Genomic DNA, 15363 nt, shown 5'->3' with positions numbered 1-15363 from the left:
TGAGCATCTAGTGGCATTACCTTTGCATTTAGCCATTCTTTAGCATTTTCTCTCTGCAGGCTGTTTTCCTAACCTGGCCACTTCTCTCTCTTCCTAGGCTGGATGTAGGTGTAAACATGTGTGCTATCTATACAGGGGGAGGAGGTTCCCCCCCAGTCACAGTCATAGGGGAAGGGAGTAGGGGGTAAGCAAGAGGGAGGGAGGAATGGGAGGATACAAGGGATGGGATAACAATTGAGATGTAATATGAATGAATTAATAAAAAGATATTTAAAAAATAAATATATCTCCCTCCTGGAGGGGGAGACCTGGTGGCACTCAAAGGAAGGACAGCAGGTTACCAAGAAGAGACTTGATACCCTATGACATATACAGGGGGAGGTAATCCCCCTCAGGAACAGTCATAGGGGAGGGGAATAAGGGGAAAATGGGAGGAAGGGAAGAATGGGAGGATACAAGGGATGGGATAACCATTGAGATGTAACAAAGATAAATTAATTTTAAATATATATATATATATTTATATATATATATATATCAACATTAGTAAATGCATTTCAATTCTTCTTGGTTAAAATATAACTAAATAAAATAATGTAAATAAGTAAAAAAAAAAAAAAACATGTGTGCTATTGATGGCTACTACTGGACCACAGCTATCCCACACATTTCTATCTGTTTGCTCTGGATATAACCAGAGGAGACAGTTTAGGTAACAAGCAGTGTCAGAGGGAATGGATGGCGAGTGGATGAAACTCTGGATTTGTTTTATAAATGCACATGGTCCCCAGCCCCTATCAACTAAAGCCTGTCCAACTCTTTACTGGCCTATGCCCTCAGACTTGTTGCTGTTAATGTGGACACTTGTTCTTTGATTCATATCAGCCAAGTGCTAGTCAACTACTCTGGTGATGTGGGCAAGGGGGCTTCAATGGTGGGTCATAATTATTAATGACTCGCCTGCTTTCTTTTTAATCATGTATCCTAGTTTGGCTTTAAAACACTTGTAAAAACAACATATGAAGAAAAGAGTTGATTTCATCTTACAAGACACACCATTATGAAGGGATGGGAAGGCAAGGCAGGAATCTGGAGGCAGGAACTGAAGCAGAGACCATGATGGACTGAGCGTCGCCTACTTGCTCGCTTTCTATGGCTTGCTCAGCCTGCTTGCTTGCTTGCTTTCTCTCTTAAAAGATGCACTTATCTTTGCTTTGTGTGTGAGTGTTTTGCCTGTATGTATGTATGTTTACTGCGTGTGCACCTGGTACTTTCAGAGATCAGAAGAAGGCATCAGACCCCTGGAACTGGAATTACAGACAGGTGCCAGGAATGAAACCCAGGGTCTCTGCAAGAACAGCGAGCCATATTTTCAGCCCCTCGGTTTGCTTCCTTATATAACTGTGGCACCACACACAGTGGACCAGGCTATCCCATGCCAAATCATTAATCAAGAAAATGCTGCACAGACTTGCCTGTAGGTCAACTAACGGAGGCATTTTCTCAGCAGCTGGCTTGTGTCGGGTTGACAAGCTAATAACTACAATACCAGAAATAATATATCCAATAGTCAATGTGATAGAAATGTTCTTTTTGTTTTTGTTTTTGTTTTTTGTTTTTTGAAACAGGGTCTCTCTGTGTAGCCTTGGCTGTCCTAGACTCGCTTTGTAGACCAGGCTAACCTCGAACTCACTGCAATCCGCCTGCTTCTGCCTCCCGAGTGCTGGGCTTAAAGGCGTGCACCACCACCACCTAGCTAGAAATGTTCTTTAAATCACAATATAGTCATCAGGGGAAATGCTCTAACTCACTGCAAATGCTGAAACTCTCAACTAGCCTGCAATGCACAGGCAGATTCTTCCTCATGAGACTTTTAAGCTTTCAGGGCTGTTTCTGCTATGCCCTTTGTCCACACACCTACACCTTCTAGAAATCATTAGCCACCACACTTCTGATGGGAATGTTACTGTAATCCCAGCACTAGTAAAGCTGAGGCAGGAGAACTTTGGATTCAAGCCACCTTCTGCTACACGGTGAAACCGTGTCTCAAAAGCACCACAACAGTCAAATGTCCATAGTTTGTATGAGTCAAAACCAAGCTGAAGAAGCAACTTCATCTCAGAGGAAAAGGCAGAGACGCTGCTCCTGGGGGGGATGGGTGTGTATACAATACACATAACTTTTAAGAAGTTGCATCTATTTTTATAAAATGAAATGGTTATACAAATATTGAAAACACCCTTTTCCATAAAGCCTAAGTGCTATGCTGTCAATTTTTTTTCTGTGGCTGTTGGGCCCTGTGTGTAGCCTTGGCCATTTGTGTAGGGTGTTCTCCCATGGAGATGGACAAACTGTGACCAGGCTCATGTGCAGCTGCCTCCGCAGTCACAGGGGAGGGAATCCCTGCAGGCATCCCCTAGCAAAGGCCTCTTCTCACCTTCTTAGCAGAAAGCATGTGAGTGAGGTGGTAAACCGCAGAGCGGGAGCAGAACCTGTCTGTGCCTGGAGGGGGCACTGTGCACTGTACACTGCAGCTTCTCCCATGTGTCAGTGGGACTTGTGAGGGTTGGGATATGGCTACAGAGAGGTGCAGGTCAGTGTGACAGTACAGAACCAGCTTGGAAAAGCTTTTCACAGTAGAAATGCAAAGCTGAACTGAGAAGTCTTTAAAATGATACCTACATGCATATTTCACATGTGCTTGTGTGCATATGCACACAAGTTGTGTTTATCCTGGTTAAATAATTTCAAAATCAAAACTGTGCAGACCACAGTTCAACCTCCCAAATTCCACCAGCACCCACACATGTCAATGAAAAGGCATCACTGGCTATCATTACACAGTATTAGAATCATCTGATAAGTCTAAAAAATGTGTCTGTAATTCCTACTTAACTATGTGGAAGAGCTGCTAGTATGTGCCACACGAAGATCAGACAGGATATGATATTTAAGAAGAATTTACTCAGTCAGACATGAGACTTTCCTCCGCAGCCCTTCTCCTGGGGCTCCCTCTCACAGTGTAGTTAAGGGATGACGTCAGGTATGACGTCAGGGCAGGCGGGAGGTCCCAAACCCTCTTCTTTCCTTTCTCCCTCAGCTGCTCATTGCCCAAAGAAGACATTGCCTGAAGCTGGACACTTGATCTTTTCTGAAAGGATATAATCGCAGAGAAAGGTGATATCCTGACACTGGTCAGTTTTTTTGTGTTTTTTTTTTTTTTTGGGGGGGGGGTTGTTTGCTTTTTGTTTTGTTTTGTTTTTTTTTGTTTGTTTGTTTGTTTGTTTTGGTTTTGGTTTTGGTTTTTTCGGGACAGGGTTTCTCTGTGTATCCTTGACTGTCCTGGACTCACTCTCTAGACCAGGCTGGCCTCGAACTCACAGCGATCCGCCTGCTTCTGCCTCCTGAGTGCTGGGATTTAAAAAAAGGTCTCTTGAGTCTTTTGGAGCCACACCGCTCTGTCTCCTACTGGCCTCCTGGGAAGTGAATGGCAGGAGCCAGCAGGGAGCATGCTCTCGTGCCCCTCTCTGAATGCTGCTCTGCTAATGCATAGTTTCCTTTCTCTTTCAGCTTTTAAGACGTCACTGTAGCACTGTAGGGGGCATTCCTTAAGCCCTCCCAGCCCCCTGCCCCCCAAATACTGTTCCAGATGCACACACACGCACAAGCAAGCACAAACCTGCTCACTGCGGTTTCACAAAACTTTCACTTTGTTCCTGTGGCTTTTCACGCTTCTTTGTCAGACAGAGTCACGAGGGAAACAAAACAACTGCGCGGTGGGCTGGAAGTGGAGTCAGGGGAATAAGTGAATTCGTTCGGGAAGGGAGGAGGTGGGAAGGAAAAGAACCCGTGTGGCTCCAGGACCAGCGGGTGTGTCAGCACCGTGGGGGAGCCGCCCCCTCCACCTGCGACGTAAGCCTCACTGACTACAGTGATCACTCTGACAAAGGAATGGCGTGTTTTCCCCTTTCCTGGTCTTATCCCAGACTTCCATGAGGTATGAGCTTCAGAAGGGCATTTTCTAAGGAGCAGAGAGCAGCCTATGACACTCAGCAGACACTTGAGTGCGCTGAGAAGGCTGTACTTGGAGCGAACTCACTAGAGAGTACATACAGAAAAGGCAGAAAAATAGCATTCAGGAGACTTTCTCCTCCAGGAGCCCCAACCCTTCATTTTTAATTTTTTGTTTTGTTTATTATGTGTGTGAAACATGTATCACATAGCAGAAGTTGGTTTAGTCTTCCACCAGGAGACTTCTGAATCTGGCTGTCACTCACTGTGCTTTGGGGGAATGGGAAGTCCCTCCTGTCCAGTCAGATACTAGAAAGAGGAAATGTCTTAGGCTGAACATTACCAAAGTTCTGAGGCAAGGCACAGCCCGGGGATCTAACAGGGCATAGCTGCACATCACCAGGGCGGCCAGGAGAGGGAGCAAGAGGACCATGGGGAAATGGTGCCTTTTGCCTGGCTGAGTAACAGGGGGATGGTGTGGGGAGGGGGGGGGGGGGTGAGGGTGAGCTGGATTCTATGTTCTGTGAAGACGGCTTGTCAGTGTGTGGCTCTTAAACAGAGAGCGCACAATTTGCATTTCCTGAGCATTTATGTAAACATGTGCTTTGTTTTCATTTGTGAAATTTTCATATGACTGAGACAATGACATCCATTCAAGCTACTGATTATATTACTAAAGCTAATATTTTCTCCAGTACATTTCAGGTATGTCAATTCAAACGGATACTTACACCTCAATGAGAAGTATACTGAGTGTGTGTGTGTGTGTGTGTGTGTGTGTGTGTGTGTGTGTGTGTGTGTTCATAAGAGCAATTGCACACACTGAATCATTTTTATTCCGCATGCAAATATCACTCTTCTTATCCTACAAAAAGCTTTGGGCCCTTCTGCATTGGTTTAGGGATTTATACTACTGTTGTTGTTGGGTGGGTGGTTGTGTTGTTTCTTTTCTTGCTTTTTAATCAAGAATGAGTCACCCAGCATCTCCAGTTGGCCTAGAACTTGCAGGAACCCTCCCACCCCAGTCTCCCAAATGTGTCATACTAGCTGTGTCAAGTAAACAGAGATTGAGGCTTGTCTGTTCGGTGCTTCCATTCGCAACAGAGCCTGGTCGGCTCCGTATTTCTCTCCTTAGCTACATCCATGCAGCACCATGTGGCTGTGCTGTGAGGGAGTCACAAGGCTGGGATTAACACATAACCCTCCACCAACCATTTTCTTACTGAGCTCTGCTATGCTCCCCTGCCCCCCCCCAGTACCCCAGTAATCCTAGAGCCAACCCACATTCTTTTCAGGTGCCTATGGGTGTGAAGATCTACCCCCACAGAAATGTCAGCTCCCCAGCAAAGTCTCTTCCCAAGGTGCTTAGCACATCCAGGATACTCTCGGCCTTGCTATACAAGGGGACTTGGTTCTCTGTTGAAAACACACTGAACTCTCTAGATCTTTGCCTCTGACTTCAGTGATTGCCTGAAGGATCCTGGCCACCCAGCAACCCCAACCCTGGTTGTCAAATATGTCAACAGTCTTCCTGTGGGTAGGTAGAGAAACCACTCCGTTACAATCTTACAGTCAGTAGCCAGTTTTTATTTTGCTACGTGCGACTTCTACTGTTGAACTCTTCTAGTTAATGGTTGAACAATTTCCTTTACTTTAGTTTGTGAGCTGGATGCCTAGGTGACAGTATTTCTTATCAGAAGTTTATATTAGCAAAGCGTATTGGCATAGGGCGAGGTAGGGCCGGTTTTGCGCATACAAACGGGGTTTTTAAGTCCCTTGTCCTTATAAACTCAGTGCGTAAGCTTTGCAGGCTTGTGTTGGGTTGGTTGAAAAATCGCTGGATTTAACTTGACTCTCGCTGGCTTACGTTTGACTAAGGTTGGTAAGTAAAATAAAATACTGAAAACAAAAGCTCTAAGAAATTTTAAAACATCCCTTTTTAAAGCTTAAGTTTATAATTGAGAAACTCGTGGCCTTCAGTTGTGCGTCAATTCCAGACAATTCTCGTCAGTTCATCTATCTGTGATTCATTCTAGCGATAAGGGGCACCGACACTAACGTGTCAAGAACGATGCTTTCCTTTATTCATGCTTTTTAGAATTTTAAATTTAAATAACTAATAAAATAAAAATTTTAAGTAATTTTTACATAGTGGTGTTCTGGTAAGGCGTGTCATGCTTGCTGCACTTGTGTCACTTCCTGTGTCATCCTGAGGTTAATGCAGACTAACAGGAATGAGAGACAAGGGTTGGCCCATTTTTTTTTTTTTATAATTTTCAAGGTAGAAATTTTGATTTCTCCTTTCAACTTCCTTTTTCTTTTTTAAAAAATCAGTTTATTTATTTTACATCCTGATTGCAGTTTCTCCTCCCTCGTTGCCTCCCATCTCCTACCTTTTACCTCACCTCAACTTTCATAGAAAGAAAACCTCCATTAGTCTGTGTACAAAGAGGGATAAATGTAAGCCCAAATATCATGAAAATAAAAAATGCAATCAACTTTCTCCTGAGAAATGGCAGGGCGTTATAAGAAAATCAGACCTATGAGCGAGGAGAAAGAAAGAGTAATGTTAAAATTTGAAAAGGAATAAAGATGGCTGTTTCTGTGAGGGACAAAAAGAGATGCCTCTATCTCAGTGACCAGCCCTCAGCCTGGAAGACCTTCCAGCCTCTGACTCCTCAGTGACCAGCCCTCAGCCTGGAAGACCTTCCAGCCTCTGACTCCTCAGTGACCAGCCCTCAGCCTGGAAGACCTTCCAGCCTCTGACTCCTCAGTGACCAGCCCTCAGCCTGGAAGACCTTCCAGCCTCTGACTCCTCAGTGACCAGCCCTCAGCCTGGAAGACCTTCCAGCCTCTGACTCCTTAGTGACCAGCCCTCAGCCTGGAAGACCTTCCAGCCTCTGACTCCTCAGTGACCAGCCCTCAGCCTGGAACACCTTCCAGCCTCTGACTCCTCAGTGACCAGCCCTCAGCCTGGAAGACCTTCCAGCCTCTGACTCCTCAGTGACCAGTCCTCAGCCTGGAAGGCCTTCCAGCCTCTGACTCCTCAGTGACCAGCCCTCAGCCTGGAAGGCCTTCCAGCCTCTGGCTCAGTGACCAGCCCTCAGCCTGGAAGACCTTCCAGTTAGTGAGTTTTAGTTTGACCCAGATGTGGTCAATTGTGAGGAGAGAAGGAAGGAGCCAAAACCAACCGCAGGAGACTGACAGCCTGACCCCAGTCACCAGAACACTAACCCAGTCAGGCAGGATAACACCTCCCCTGAGGACTCCACCAACTTACTAACACTTTGCAGTACAGTGAAAACACTGCCTTGCAAAGAAGCCAAGAATTTGGAGAAAAGGAATTGGGGGTCCCACAATAATCTACTCTTAAGATGGGAAGCGGTGGTGATATTTTTAAAAATGAAAATGGAGAAAATTATTATAAGCTAAGCAGGTCCATCCTCTGGTCTCAAATAATTTAAAATATTACCTCCGCAGCACCATCTGAGGCTCTTTGGACAGGGATGAAAAGGAGGTCGTATATACACATTCTTTAGAGACGACTGAGCTGCAGGCTTACTAAAGGAAGTGAGAACTGGAACAGCTATGGGGTTTACCCCGGAAGAGAGGCTGTGGCAGGGACTCGGAGGAACGGCAGCTGAGATGGCAACGGATGGCGTCAACTCAAACTCCACTGTCTGTCTCTTTCACTTTGCTTGATTTTTAAGACTCATTAGTGGGGGGAGGAGGGGCTGAGAAAAAGTTTTTAGGATTCGTTCTTTAGAAGAGTTATTAATGCCATGGACACGTGCCTGGTAACTCTGAGAAGCACACAAGCCCCAATACCAGAGACAGAAAGCTCAGGAAAGGGCTATGATCAGAAGGGGAATCAGGCCCGTGTGACAGAGTCTGTGACCTTTTTAATATCTCTCTGAGGAAGGAGGAAGGTTTCATCACAGAAGCCTACAGTTAGACTTTCCCTACACTTCACGCTGTGCGGCGCCTAGGCAGCGGAAGTGGGTGAATAACAGGATGTGTGACTTCCAGTTGATATGCTACAAGCTCACTTCCCCCGGGGAGAAATCCGGGCAGGTGGGAACCTGTTAGCTAGATATTCACAGACAGCATTGTCAGCAGGGTCTTCTCAGGACCAGAGCGAGGGGAGGAGTTGCTGGTGGCCTGAGCAGCAGTGTGCTTGGGCACTGGTAACATTGTTAGCTTATTTATTCACATGTATCTTAAAGCACTCTTCTCTCAAAAGCAAGTGGTTGCGCTAGCTTGTTACGGGAGAGAGAGCTACAAGGAGATCTCGCATCTGTGCTGATACATTTTTATCAACTTGGCACAAACTCAAGTCACCTGGGAAGAGAGACCCTCAACGGAAGGAGAAACCACTTCCATCTGATTGGCCAGTGGGCGTGGCTGTGGGCTGTTTTCTTGATACGGATTCAGCTCTCTGTGGGTAGTGCTTGTTATTCTTGGGTGTTTGGTCGTAGGTTGTGTTTTAAAAAGGCAGCTGAGCAAGCCAGTAAGCAATGTTTCTCCACAGGTTCTGGTCCGGCTCCTGCCTCCAGGTCCCTGCCCTGGACTCCTGCCTCAGCTTCCTTATACGATGCAATAACCACCACCACCACCACCACCACCACCACCACCACCACCACCACCACCACCACCACCACCACCACCACCACCACCACCCCTTGCCTCCCATTCCTTTGGCCAATGTTTTATCACAGCAACACAGAAGCACAGTAGAGCAAGACCCCAATACCAAAGCTAGCATATGAGGTGTCTGAAGGGAATTAGGGCCCAATGGACAAAATAAGGAGCCTCTTCTTATAGCATTTTAAGATCAGAAGAGAATTATAGCTGGTGTTTACACCCATGCTCTGTGATTCCCACACAGGAGGCAAAGAAAGGGGGTGGGGCATAGAATGCAGCACCCCTTTGGTGTAGACTCACTCCCAAGATGAGGTATGACTTAAGCAAGTCTGCTAGCAGCTTGGGCTTCATATATCCCGGTGATGTCTGGGAGAGGAGCTGCAAAGCTTCAGCTATATCTTAAAAGTACATTCTTACAGTAGGACCCAGGGACAGATCCCCAGGGCTCTCTACAGCATGAATATTTTCTGAAAAAAAAAAAATCATTATCAAAGGTAGGTCCACAGCAAGAATAAATCAATAGTAAAATCAAAACTTAACCACCTCGTAAACACTGGTAATTTTAGGACGAGAAGGGGCACTGACCATAGTGTGCACACATATGTAGTAGTTACTTTAGATGGGACTTTAAAATAAAGGAGCCATGATAACAATTAAAAACACAGAGTAGCTGTGCAGTGATGGCACACACCTTTACTCTCAATACTGGGGAGGCAGAGGCAGAGACAAGCAGGTCTCTGAGTTCGAGGACAGCCTGGTCTACTGACTGAGTTCCAAGATAGCCAGGGCTACAAAGAGAAACACTGTCTTAAAGAAGAAAAAACAAAAAAAGTGATACTACTGCCTAATACTGAGTTGACAGAAAAGAAGGTGAAGGAAATGCAAATAGAAGAGCAAACTGTAGTGTGGAGGAAATTCCTTATATATACACCTAAAAACACACATTTATGTAGCAATTCTGTAGCAATCCTTACTTGGGAACTATAGGATTATGTAAAAGACGCAGTAAGTTAAAGTTAAACCTTTGCCCTTTATGTTCAGAGGACAGAGCAAGAAACTGCCTTAAGGAATGATTATCACAGCTGTATGGTCAAAGGTCACACTGCAGACCATGTTTGCTAAGAAAAGGATGTTTTTCATCACAATCTGCAAGTAACTGCAAGAAACTGTTTGATCCTGCAAAGATCTATCAGCTGTGATTCTAAAAACCTTTTTTGGTGGGCATGAGAGCACTCTCAGATGGCTACACTGTTGCCTGACCTATCAAAGCTATAAGAAAGTGATGGAGACTGTTGGGCCTTTACAAATCATGAGCTTGGGTCCACCCTGAGTTCCTTCTCTTCTCCAAGAGCCAGCCTCAATTTCTCTGGTTGTAATGTCCATAACCGTGCTGACAAAGGAGAAGCAGATGAGGCAGTCTTGGCTGAAGTTTGCCTGAAAAACAGAGAAAGATATACATTCTTATGAGATGTGCCCCAGCTCTGTGCAGCCAAAAAGGCCAGCCTGTGTTATCCTAGAGACGAAAATAAAAAATGGAAGAACAGGAAGGTAAAGAGAGAGAAGAGTGAAACAGAGGAGGGAGGAGTTGGGAGTACAATCTGTAAGCAGTCTAGCCGGTTGGTTGGCTGACACTTTGTTGTATAGCTGCTGTTTCTTCAGAAGACAGCATGGTGGCATCTTTGGCTTTGACCCTGGTAGCCGTGGCACCGGGGCAGAGTAATGCATAGGTAGCCAGGTCCCTATATGACGGTCCAGACATTGTTCCTGTGTCCCTTCCCCCAAAGGCAAGTGATCTTGGGAGATGCTAGAGCGGGAAGTAGAAGTGTTACCATTAATCCGGTTCAATACCAGCTACAGAATTAAAAGGCAGAAAGATTTTCAGGCACAACAGCTAACATCAAGAGCTCACGTGAAGTTTATATGAGTATGTGAAGGTGGGTGTTAGATGTCTTCCTTACACAACGTCACTCCCCCATCTCCCAGCGTTTTCCCTCGAGGAGCTTGCTGATTTGGTGAGACTGGCTGGTCAGGAAATCATTAGAATTTCTGCACTCCCAGCTGCTGGGGCTCCCATCAGACACTTAACCAGCTGAGCCCCCTCATCAGTACTAGGTTTGATGTTTTAGTTCATCCAATCAAATCCATGTCTCCTACTTGGAGGACTTAATAAAGTGGTTATTCGTGTGAGAATCTACTTCTTCATTTTTACATATTTTTATGGAAATTTTTGTTTTTCCAAAATTATTTTAATTTAAAAATAGAAAACGTCTATTAAGCTTAATTGAAAGACTAAACTATCTGGTCTTCAAACCCATCAGAGACTGGAGGAGGGATAAAACTTAAATACTTGAGTGAACCCGGAGTGCAGGTTAGCAGCTTCCAAAGAACAAAATGAGTGAGACAGTTTACTGCCTGAACAGTCACCCAACACTTTCTATAACGTTGGGGCATCATCTTCAGCTTATTTGCCCAATATATCTGGCAGACATATTTGCAAGGCAGGAACTATTGAGGACTTGCTTACTCTGTCTTGGCAGAGTTTGGCCATCAACTCTGCCTGCATCTAAACTTGCCCATTTTTAGATTAGGGGTTAAGATGTTTTTAGATCAAGATAGATTTTTAAGTTATTAGAGATGAGATATGATAGATATTGATCTTCATTCAGAAATTTAGACCCAACAAGATAGGAAAGATGTTAAGTTCAAGTTTGCCAAATACAAATAGCCAAATCACTATGAATGTAACATTTATATAATTTCTGATTGTCTCGTGGTTCTTCCTGCTATATGCACTTTATTTTACCCATGTGTAATAATTTAAATGTTTATGTTAAAAAAGAAATGTAATAAAAAGGTGATATCAGGAAAAAGATGAGCTATGATAGATATTGATTTACATTAAAAATTTTAGACTCACCAAGATAAGAAAGATGTTTTCTTCAAGGCTGCCAAATACAAACAGCCAAAACACTATAACTGTAACATTTATATAATTCCGGATTATTTCATGGTTCTTCTTCTTGCTGAAGGTAGTTTATTGTATACATGTGTAATAATATAAATGTATATGTAAAAAAGAAAAAATAGTAAAAAAAAAGAAAAAATTTTTAAAAATCATGGCTTTAATCTCAGAGCTTGGGAGGCAGAGGTAGGAGGATCTCTGTGAGTTTGAGGCCAGCCTGGTCTACAAAGTAAGTCCAGGACAGCCAAGGCTACACAGAGAAACCCTGTCTTGAAAAACAAAAGCAAACAAACAAACAAAATGAAAGAAAGAAAGAGTATATCTTAGAACGAGGAAAGGAAAGAAAAGCACAAGACATACTGGTGAATTGTTCTACTTCATGGACTTCTCACATCCTCACTTGTCCACTAGTTCCCAGAAGCAGAAGTATTCAGCCACCTGCATTAATGTTATCTATTGGGTGGGATGTGGCTCCGTTTGACAAGGGAGTCAATGAGTCCCATAATAGCACATGCTATTGCTGTGGCTATGGCAATCGCCTGGCACCTTTGTACTAGGTACAGTGTGTCAGCTTCAGCAGCCGAGTCCTTTGTGAGCTCCCACCTTGCCTCAACAAATGACATCACCTGATGCATGAGTGTTTGCAGGGCAGTGGTTTCAGAAGAACAGACAGAGCTAAATGCTAATTCCTGGTTACCCTAGAAATCATGTCTTTCTTTTCATTGCCCTTGGAACTTATAGTTGTGCTTTTGAGGTTTTCTAAAGTGATAGATAGACTTTCTTTTTCACTTGTGTATCTCTATTTTTTTTCTTTTTATTTCAGAAACATTTGTTTTATTTTTAATTTGTTCACTTTACATCCCAATTGTAGCCCCCTCTCTCATCACCCCCTTGTCCCCTCTCCCTCCTTCACCCCGCTCCCCTCCCTTAGTCCTCAGAAAGGGGGAGCCCTCCTCCCCTAACATCTGATCTCAGCCTATAAAGTCTCATCTGGACTGCCTGTATCTTCTTTCTCTGTGGCCTGGCAAGACCACCCAGCCAAGGGGAAGTGATTAATGCATGAGCACCAGAGGGATAAACATGTGGGCACCAATAATTCTTACTCCATTGTGTGCTCTCATGATGGTAGCCTTCATTCTTTCACTTCTAGATTGAGACATCCAGTGGTGGTGGTGCAAACCCTTACTCTCAGCACTTAGGTGACAGAGGTACGGTGATTATCTCTCACTTCCCCCTCCGTGTGTGTGTGTGTGTGTGTGTGTGTGTGTGTGTGTGTGTGTGTGACTTGCAAGCCAACCTGATCTACACAACAAGTCCCAGGGCAGCCAGGCTGCATAATAGTAAGATCATATCTCAGAAAACAAAGTTTAGTTTAAGACTGATGTGTGTTAAATTCTTGGAAAATCTTATTTCTCTTTCATTTCTGAGGTATAGCTTTTTCTCAGTCACTATTTCTATTGCTATGATGAAACACCACGACCAAAAGCAAGTGGCGGAGGGAGGATTTATTGATCTTACACTTCCGCATTTTAGTCCACCACTGAAGGAAGCTAGGACAGGAGCTGAAACAGGGCAGGACCCCAGAGGCAGGAGCCATGGAGAGGTGCTGCTTACTGGCTTGTTTCCCATGCCTAGCTCAGCCTGCTTTCTTAAAGAATGCAAACCCACCAGTCCAGGGACAGAAACACTCACAATGGGCTCAGACCTTTCAGATCAATCACTAATTAACAAACTGCTTTAAGATGGGCACGGTGGCACATACTTATAATCCCAGCACTCAGGAGGCAGAGGAAGGCAGATCTCTGTGAGTTCAAGGCCAGCCCAGTCTACAGATGGAGTCAGGACAGCCAAAGTTATATAAAGAAACCCTGTCTCTAAAAACAATAACAACAAAAGAAAGGAAGGAAGGGAAAGGAAGAAAGAAAGAAGGAAGGAAGGACAAATGAAAGAGAAAAAAGAAACTGCTGTACAGGTTTGCCTTCAGCTTATGGAGGCATTTCTTCCATCTGGCCAGCACAGGAGTAGAGTATTCCTAGTTAGTATAGTATTCCTAGTTTTTAATGCTCTCTTGGCCTCTAAGGATTTTGTTGAGAAACCTGCCATTTGTCTAATGGGGTTCCCTTAAATGCCTCAATTATTTTCCTCTTGATTGTTTTCTTTTTAATTACCCTTTTTGTCCAGGTTTCTTCAGGGGCTTGGGGAATCATGGATGAACTTAGGTGTCTGCACTGTTTCTAACAGGAAGGAGACATCATCTCCTGTCTTGCTTTTCTCTGAAATATACATAATTTGACTATTTGTCCAGGTGATAATCTCCTTTATCTCTTCAAGTTCAGAAATTCTTTTGTATTTGGGGGGGAGGAAATCTGGTCTGTTACTAAGGCATTTGGCTGGACCGCTACTTGGACTCCTGAAGTTCTTTCATTGTAGTATCTCTATTTTAGTCTTTCTCATGATCTTCATTTCTTCAACAAATGTTTTTCTCACCCTGGGTAATGCCTTCATCTTCAGTGTTTGTATATTCTCTTATATTTTATGGTGTTGCACTTGAATGGTTCTGTACAATTCTTTTTCAAAATTGTATCAGTTTTTATCAGAAAACAAATGCTCTTATTTTCTCCAAAGCAACTTATAAAGGAAATCTAGTTGGCCATTTCTGTCACTGTCAGCTCTATCCACACCTAAGCCATGTGTGGTCCTCAGTTTCCCTTACCTGTCTCTATACCATTTACAGTAGCCGAAAGAACACGGACTCCTTTTTGTCTCGTTCCCATAACACTGTGAGATCCAACAGCAGGAACAGGTGTTTTCCCACCTGTATTCCTTCAACTACACCCTACAGATAGCTGCATAGTGAATCCACATATGTAACAGTCGTAAACCTGAACACTCTTTTCTTATTTTGGTTCACAGACTACAGGTTTTGATTTGCTTTCAATAAACCATAATGTAAAAAGTTTTTTATATACCAGAATTTAATAAAACAAAATGTTAAGTAAATAGCATGAAAAATGGTGTTCTTATACATATTGATGAAATGTAATGATAAGCTTGTTTTTACGTGGAAATGCTTAAATATTAAATCACAACATATGAAAATGTACTGGAAATAAATAAATTGATGGTAGCAAGATGAACAACTGAATAGGTAAGTAAATAATCTCTGAGAAATTACTGTTCTGTGATATGATTGTATTTCTCATATATATTTAACATTATTAAAGTATTTCCTAAATTCCACTAACTCAAGTATAACCAAATATAAATAGGAGTCACTTGGAATAACAAAGGTCCAAGTTTGATGTGTCAGAGTACTTAGGAACAGTGCTTTCCAAAGGTTACCAGGCCCATCTTTGCTTCATATTTTTGCAACGTTCTTCCTCCGGACAAGGTTCTGGGTTCCACACCGACAATCTCCCAGGCACAGTCGCTGTATTTCTTCTCCTTCAGGCAGAGATGGATTCCCCTGAAGCATCTCCTCAAGGGCATTTGTAGGGCAGACCACACACACCCCCATCACCTCCACCAAGCAGGCTGCAGGTCCTCCAGTTGCTGAAAGAGTTCAGCATGGAGTTTGCCAAGAGGGCTGCATTCCAGGCATCAGAGGAGCTGTGTCTGAGGAAGGGTTGCAGAGTAGGATCTGCTGGAGCCTCAGATGGAGAAAAGACATGGCCTGGGCCCTCTGGAACAGGATGCTATCCACCATCTTCCTCAGGATGTGGAAGTCCCTCTGTCATTCCTGCCAG

Source organism: Acomys russatus, chromosome 2, assembly GCF_903995435.1.
Source record: "Acomys russatus chromosome 2, mAcoRus1.1, whole genome shotgun sequence".
NCBI classification, from domain to species: domain Eukaryota; kingdom Metazoa; phylum Chordata; class Mammalia; order Rodentia; family Muridae; genus Acomys; species Acomys russatus.
This window is presented reverse-complemented; position numbering follows the sequence as displayed.